The 6150-nt window shown below is 43.3% G+C and overlaps 1 pseudogene; it reads right to left on the bottom strand.

Moving 5' to 3' along the window:
• On the bottom strand, positions 1-99 carry LOC145618718 (small nucleolar RNA R71; annotated as a pseudogene).
• Between the last annotated feature and the right edge of the window lie 6051 nt (positions 100-6150).

Raw genomic sequence — 6150 nt, 5'->3', positions numbered from 1 at the left:
AGCCTTGATTCAAGGGTTCAAGCAAAGGCCGAGTGAAAGCCTTTACGAAGCATGGGAGAGATTCAAAGAGTATCAAAGGGAGTGCCCTCACCACGGAATCCCCACATACCAAGTGATCCAAATCTTCTATGGCGGTTTGAGTCCCCAAGGCAAGTCATGCCTTGGGCCGGGGGCCCTATCATGAACAAAACCGAAGAAGAAGTTGTGGACATCATTGAGGACGTGGTGACATATTATAGGGATTGGCAAGATGGGGAGAGGGACTCTTCAAGCAAGAAATCTTCATTGTACTCGGTGGACTATCTAAATGCAATCAACAACCTTTCCTCCCAAATGACAAACTTAGGAAAGGAGGTCACCGCAATCAAAGCTAAGTTGGAGAGCACTTCTTCCCCTTCTCAAGCTTCGAATCTTCCCTCCCAATTTAAGGGGAGAGGTACTCCTTCTAACTCTCAACCCCCTCCCTCTTCACATAATATGCCTTTGGGTTGCTTGTTTTGTGATGCATGTGGATCGTATGATCATGACTCTAGTGCTTGTCCTAATGAATGTGTTGATGAGTTTGATAACCATGAGAGTGAACATGTGAATTATGTGTCGAATAATAATGGTCAACGGTTTGATAATCAAAGGGGTCAATGGAATAGGAACTTCCAAGGCCAAGGCAATTTTGACAACTATAACCAAGGTGGTGGTTATAGAAACCAAGGGAACCAAGGTTCTCGTGGTAGCTATAATAATCAAGGTTATAGTGGCCAAAATCAAGGCCCATATTATGTTAATCAAGGCCAAAATTATGGTAACCAAAACCAAGGTTATGGAAATCATAACCAAGGTAGTAGTAACCATAATCAAGGTGGTGGAAACCATAATCAAAGTTATGGCCAAAGTCAAAATAGGAGTAATTGGAACAATCAAGGACGGGGTAATTTTCAAAATAATTCTCAAAGAGGTCCCCCACCCGGGTTTGTTCCAAAAACTCAAGGTGAAAGTTTCTATTCTCAACCTTCTTCACCTAGGACTAATTTGGAGGAGATAATTGAGAATTAAACCAAGTTGTTGAACACATACATGGCCGTGAGCGATAAAAAATTCAATGAAATGATGACCCACAATAAAATGCTTGAAAACCAAATCTCTCAACTTGCTAATGCCTTGAAAGATCATGCAAGCCCTTCTTCTTTACCTTCCCAAGGCCTTGACCCCATGAAACCCATGAATGCTATTGTTACTAGGAGTGGAAAGGTTCTTGAGGAGGTATTGCCTAGGAAGGGTGTAGATAAGGAGATTCCTAGGGAGGTTTTGGTTGAGGATGAGGAAAAAAGGGCATCATTGGATGAGGTAGTTGTTGAGACACCTAGAGAGGTGAAATTAGAGAAAGAGATTGTGAGACCCAAACTCCCCTACCCATAAAAATTCATGAGACACAAATTGGATGAACAATTTGGGAGATTCATTGAGATGCTAAAACAACTCCACCTTTCTCTACCTTTTACCGATGTGATCAACCAAATGCCAAACTATGCCAAATTCCTCAAGGACATTTTGAGTGGGAGAAGAACTTGTGAGGTTGTGGAGACCATCAATTTGACCGAAAATTGTAGTGCTATCATCATGAACAAAATGCCACCCAAGTTGAAGGACCCCGGAAACTTCTCCATCCCTTGTGCAATCAACAAGATGCAAATTGATAATGCCTTATGTGACTTGGGAGCTAGTGTGAGCCTAATGCCATATTCGGTTTATGAAAGACTTGAGCTAGGGGAACTCTTACCTTCTAACATTACTTTGCAATTAGCGGATAGGTCTATCAAATTTCCAAAAGGTAAGGTAGAAGATGTCCCTTTGAGGGTGGGGAAGTTTGTGTTTCCCGTGGATTTTGTTGTTCTTGAAATGGATGAGGATGCCACCATTCCGATCATTTTAGGTAGACCCTTTCTTGCTTCCTCGGGAGCCATGATTGATGTGAGAAATGCTAAGATCTCCCTTAAGGTGGGAGAAGAGGTTATAGAATTTGATTTGAATGAAAGCATGAAATATCCATGTTCTTCTTTGGAAAATTGTATGATGATTGATTCACTTGATATTTTTGTGTCTTCCATGCATGAGCACTTGCTCACTTCTAACGATGCTCTTGAGAATGTTTTGTTGAACAAAGACAAGGTAGGTGCTTCATGCAAGGAGATGACTTTCTATGAGGAGTTACTTGATGGAGGTGTGGAGGATGTGGATGAGCAAACATGTTTTGGAATCTCAAGCAATGAAGCTTTGCAAGCGACCACATCACAAGAAGGTAATGGTGTGCCTATGGTAGAGCTCAAACCTCTACCATCACACCTTAGGTATGAATTCTTGGGCCCTCATTCTACTTGCCCCGTGATAGTTAATGCATCCTTGAGCGAGAGCCAAGCTCAAGCGTTATGTGGTGTTTTGAGAAAACACCAAGGTGCTTTGGGGTACACAATTGATGACCTTAAAGGTATCAGCCCCGCTTTGTGCCAACACCACATAACGCTTGAGGAAGGCGCCTTTCCTTCTATTGAACGACAACGGAAACTACATCCCCAAATGGGAGAAGTAGTCAAGAAAGAGATCACCAAGCTTTTGAATGCGGGAATCATATTCCCCATCTCAAGCTCAAGGTGGGTTTCCCCCGTGCATATCGTTCCTAAAAAGGGGGGTATGACCGTAGTTGAAAATGAGAAAGGTGAGCTCATTCCAACTAGAACGGTCACCGGTTGGAGGATGTGTATAGACTATAGACGTCTAAACACATCAACCAAAAAGGATCACTTCCCTCTCCCTTTTATTGACCAAATGCTTGAAAGGTTGACTAGGCACAAATTCTATTGCTTTCTTGATGGATATTCGGGATTCTTTCAAATTCCTATTCATCCCGAGGATCAAGAAAAGACAACCTTCACATGCCCCTATGGTACTTTTGCATATAGAAGAATGCCCTTTGGATTGTGTAATGCTCCGGCGACCTTTCAAAGGTGTATAATGAGCATTTTTGGAGACATGCTTGAAGAGGAAATGGAAGTTTTCATGGATGATTTTTCTGTGGGAGGTGTTTCATTTGAGGATTGCCTCAAAAATCTTGAGAGATGCTAGAGAGATGTGAAAAGGTCAACTTGGTGCTTAATTGGGAGAAGTGCCACTTCATGGTGGAGGAAGGGATAGTGCTTGGGCACAAGATTTCAAATAAGGGCATTGAGGTGGATAAGGCAAAGATTGGTGTGATTGAAAAACTTCCACCTTCGATAAATGTCAAGGCAGTGAGATCGTTCCTTGGTCATGCGGGTTTTTATAGGAGATTCATTAAGGACTTTTCACTCATTGCTAAGCCCCTAAATGACCTTCTTCAAAAAGATGTTGAGTTCAATTTTGATGACAAATGCTGGAAGGCTTTTGATACATTGAAGAAGGCCCTAATCTCTACCCCTATTGTTCAAGGCCCAAGGTGGGATCTTCCTTTTGAGTTGATGTGTGATGCGAGTGATTGGGCAATTGGAGGTGTTTTGGGACAACGGGTAGACAAGAAACTTCATGTGATTTACTATATGTCCAAGACTCTCAATGGGGCTCAAAAGAACTACACAACAACGGAAAAGGAATTTTTGGCAATTGTACACTCTTTTGAGAAATTCCGATGTTACTTGTTGGGTTCCAAGACCATAGTCTTCACGGATCATGCGGCCCTCAAGTATATCTTTGCTAAAAAAGAGTCCAAGCTAAGGTTGATTCGATGGGTACTTGAATTGCAAGCTTTTGAGATTGAGATTAGGGACAAGAAGGGTGCGGAGAATGTTGTGGCGGACCATCTTTCTCGCCTTGAAGGGGATCAAATTCATGATGATGGTCTACCAATAGAAGATAGAAAGCTTGATGATTTCTTATATGCCATAGAGGTGAAGGAACTCCCATGGTATGCCGATTTGGTCAGTTTTCTAGCTTGTGGGGAGTTTCCACCCTCTTTCTCCAAGAACCAAAAGAAGAAGATCAAAAGAGAGGCAAAGCACTATTTGTGGGATGACCCTATCTTATACAAACGTGGGGTTGATGGCTTACTTAGGCGTTGTGTTCCAAACGAAGAGGTGCCTAGTGTTTTAAAAATGTGCCACTCGGATCCTAGTGGTGGACACATGGGTGTTTCCAAGACCGCTACCAAGGTTCTTCAAAGTGGTTTTTGGTGGCAACATCTCTTCAAGGATTCATGGGGCTTTGTTAAGTCATGTGACCGATGTCAACGAGTTGGGAACATTTCCAAGCGAAATGAGATGCCTCAACAACCTATCCTTGAATTGGAGGTGTTCGATGTGTGGGGAATTGACTTCATGGGACCATTTCCCTCTTCATACGGGAATCAATATATTCTTGTGGCGGTGGACTATGTTTCTAAGTGGGTTGAGGCCATTGCCTCTCCAACAAATGATCACAATGTTGTATTGAAGTTGTTCAAGAAGATCATCTTTCCAAGGTTTGGTGTCCCAAAAGCGGTGATAAGTGATAATGGATCCCACTTTGTCCATAATGCCTTTCAAAAGATGTTGAGGAAACATGGTGTGCATCAACGATTTGGGCTTCCCTATCATCCTCAAACGAGTGGCCAAGTTGAGGTTTCAAATCGTCAACTCAAGCTTATTCTTGAAAAGACGGTTGCTCGCAATAGAAAGGATTGGGCGGACAAATTGGATGATGCTCTATGGGGCTTATAGGACGGCTTTTAAGACACCCATTGGTACCACTCCATATCGCCTTGTCTATGGCAAATCTTGCCATCTCCCGGTTGAGCTTGAACATCGTGCCATGTGGGCCATCAAGAAGATAAATTTTGACTTAGCAAGTGCGGGAGAGAAGAGGTGGTTGGACCTTCATGAATTAGAGGAACTTCAACTTGATGCTTACGATTGTGCTAGCGCCTACAAAGCTCGATCCAAAGAGGTTCATGACAAGTTGATTGAGAAAAAGGAGTTTTGTGTAGGTGACAAAGTCCTCCTCTATAATTCTAGAATGAAGTTGTTCCCCGGAAAACTCATGTCAAGATGGAGTGGTCCGTTCTTGGTGAAGGATGTTTTTGGTAATGGTGCCGTGGAAATTTCTCCTTTGGATTTCTCATCATCATTTAAGGTTAATGGTCATCGGCTCAAAAAGTACTTTGATAAAGTGTTTGTTGGTCTTGTCCACAAAATGATTCTTTTCCAACCACCTTGAGTGGGGTGATGCACGTCGAGCTAACGACGTTAACCAAAAGCGCTTACGGGAGGCAACCCGGATTCTCATCTCTTTTTCTTTTCTTTTCCTTCCTTTTCATTTTCCTTGTTTAGTTTTGATTTTATTTAGTATTGGTTTTGTGTTTGTTTTGTAGGTTGCCCATTGTCATCACTTTTTGGAAAGAAGGGGTTTTATGAAGAGTTTAGAGTGCAGGGGAGAGGGCTCCCCGAGGGCTTGGAGAGACCTCGGGGGCCTCTCCAGCTTTCAAAGGGAATTGCAATCAGGAACTCCCCGCGGTTGCCCCGCGGTCTCTCCGCGGGCGCGGGGGAGTTTGGAGAGGTCTCGGCATATTGGAGAGGGCGCGACCCTTATTTCAGCTATATTCAAGATTTTGGATCAGGAACTTCCCGCGGTTGCCCCGCGGTCTCTCCGCGGGCGCGGGAATTTTTGGAGAGGGCACGGCAATTTTGGAGAGGGCGCGGCACCCATCAGGTATGAAAATCGCAAATTTTGGGCATGAACTCCCCGCGGTTGCCCCGCGGTCTCTCCGCGGGCGTGGGAGAGTTCCCGAGACCGCGGCGTTGTCGGGAGAAGGCGCGGGTTCCTGAGTCTTCTTTAACCCGGTACCTCCTTCCTCTCTCTCTCCTCTCTTATTTTCTCATACTCTCTCTAATTTTCCCCTTTCTCTCTATACACTCTCAAACCCTAACCACAAATCATCAAATCCTTTCTCCTTTCTTCAAATTTCCATCAAATTTTCACAAAATCTACCTTATTTCTCCATTAACATCATTTCTACTCAAGTTTCTCGTGGTTTTTCGGCAAATTTCGGTAGAGTGTGGTGTTCTATGCTTGATTTGTGTCTCCAATCTTGGTATACTTCTAACCTTTGTATTATTCTTGTCAATTTCACTTGATTTCTTTACATTGGTTGGA

Source organism: Chenopodium album, chromosome 26, assembly GCF_948465745.1.
Source record: "Chenopodium album chromosome 26, dcCheAlbu1.1, whole genome shotgun sequence".
In the NCBI taxonomy this organism is placed as follows: domain Eukaryota; kingdom Viridiplantae; phylum Streptophyta; class Magnoliopsida; order Caryophyllales; family Amaranthaceae; genus Chenopodium; species Chenopodium album.
The sequence above is the reverse complement of the archived record's forward strand: the minus strand, read 5'-3'. Positions and strand labels throughout refer to the sequence as shown.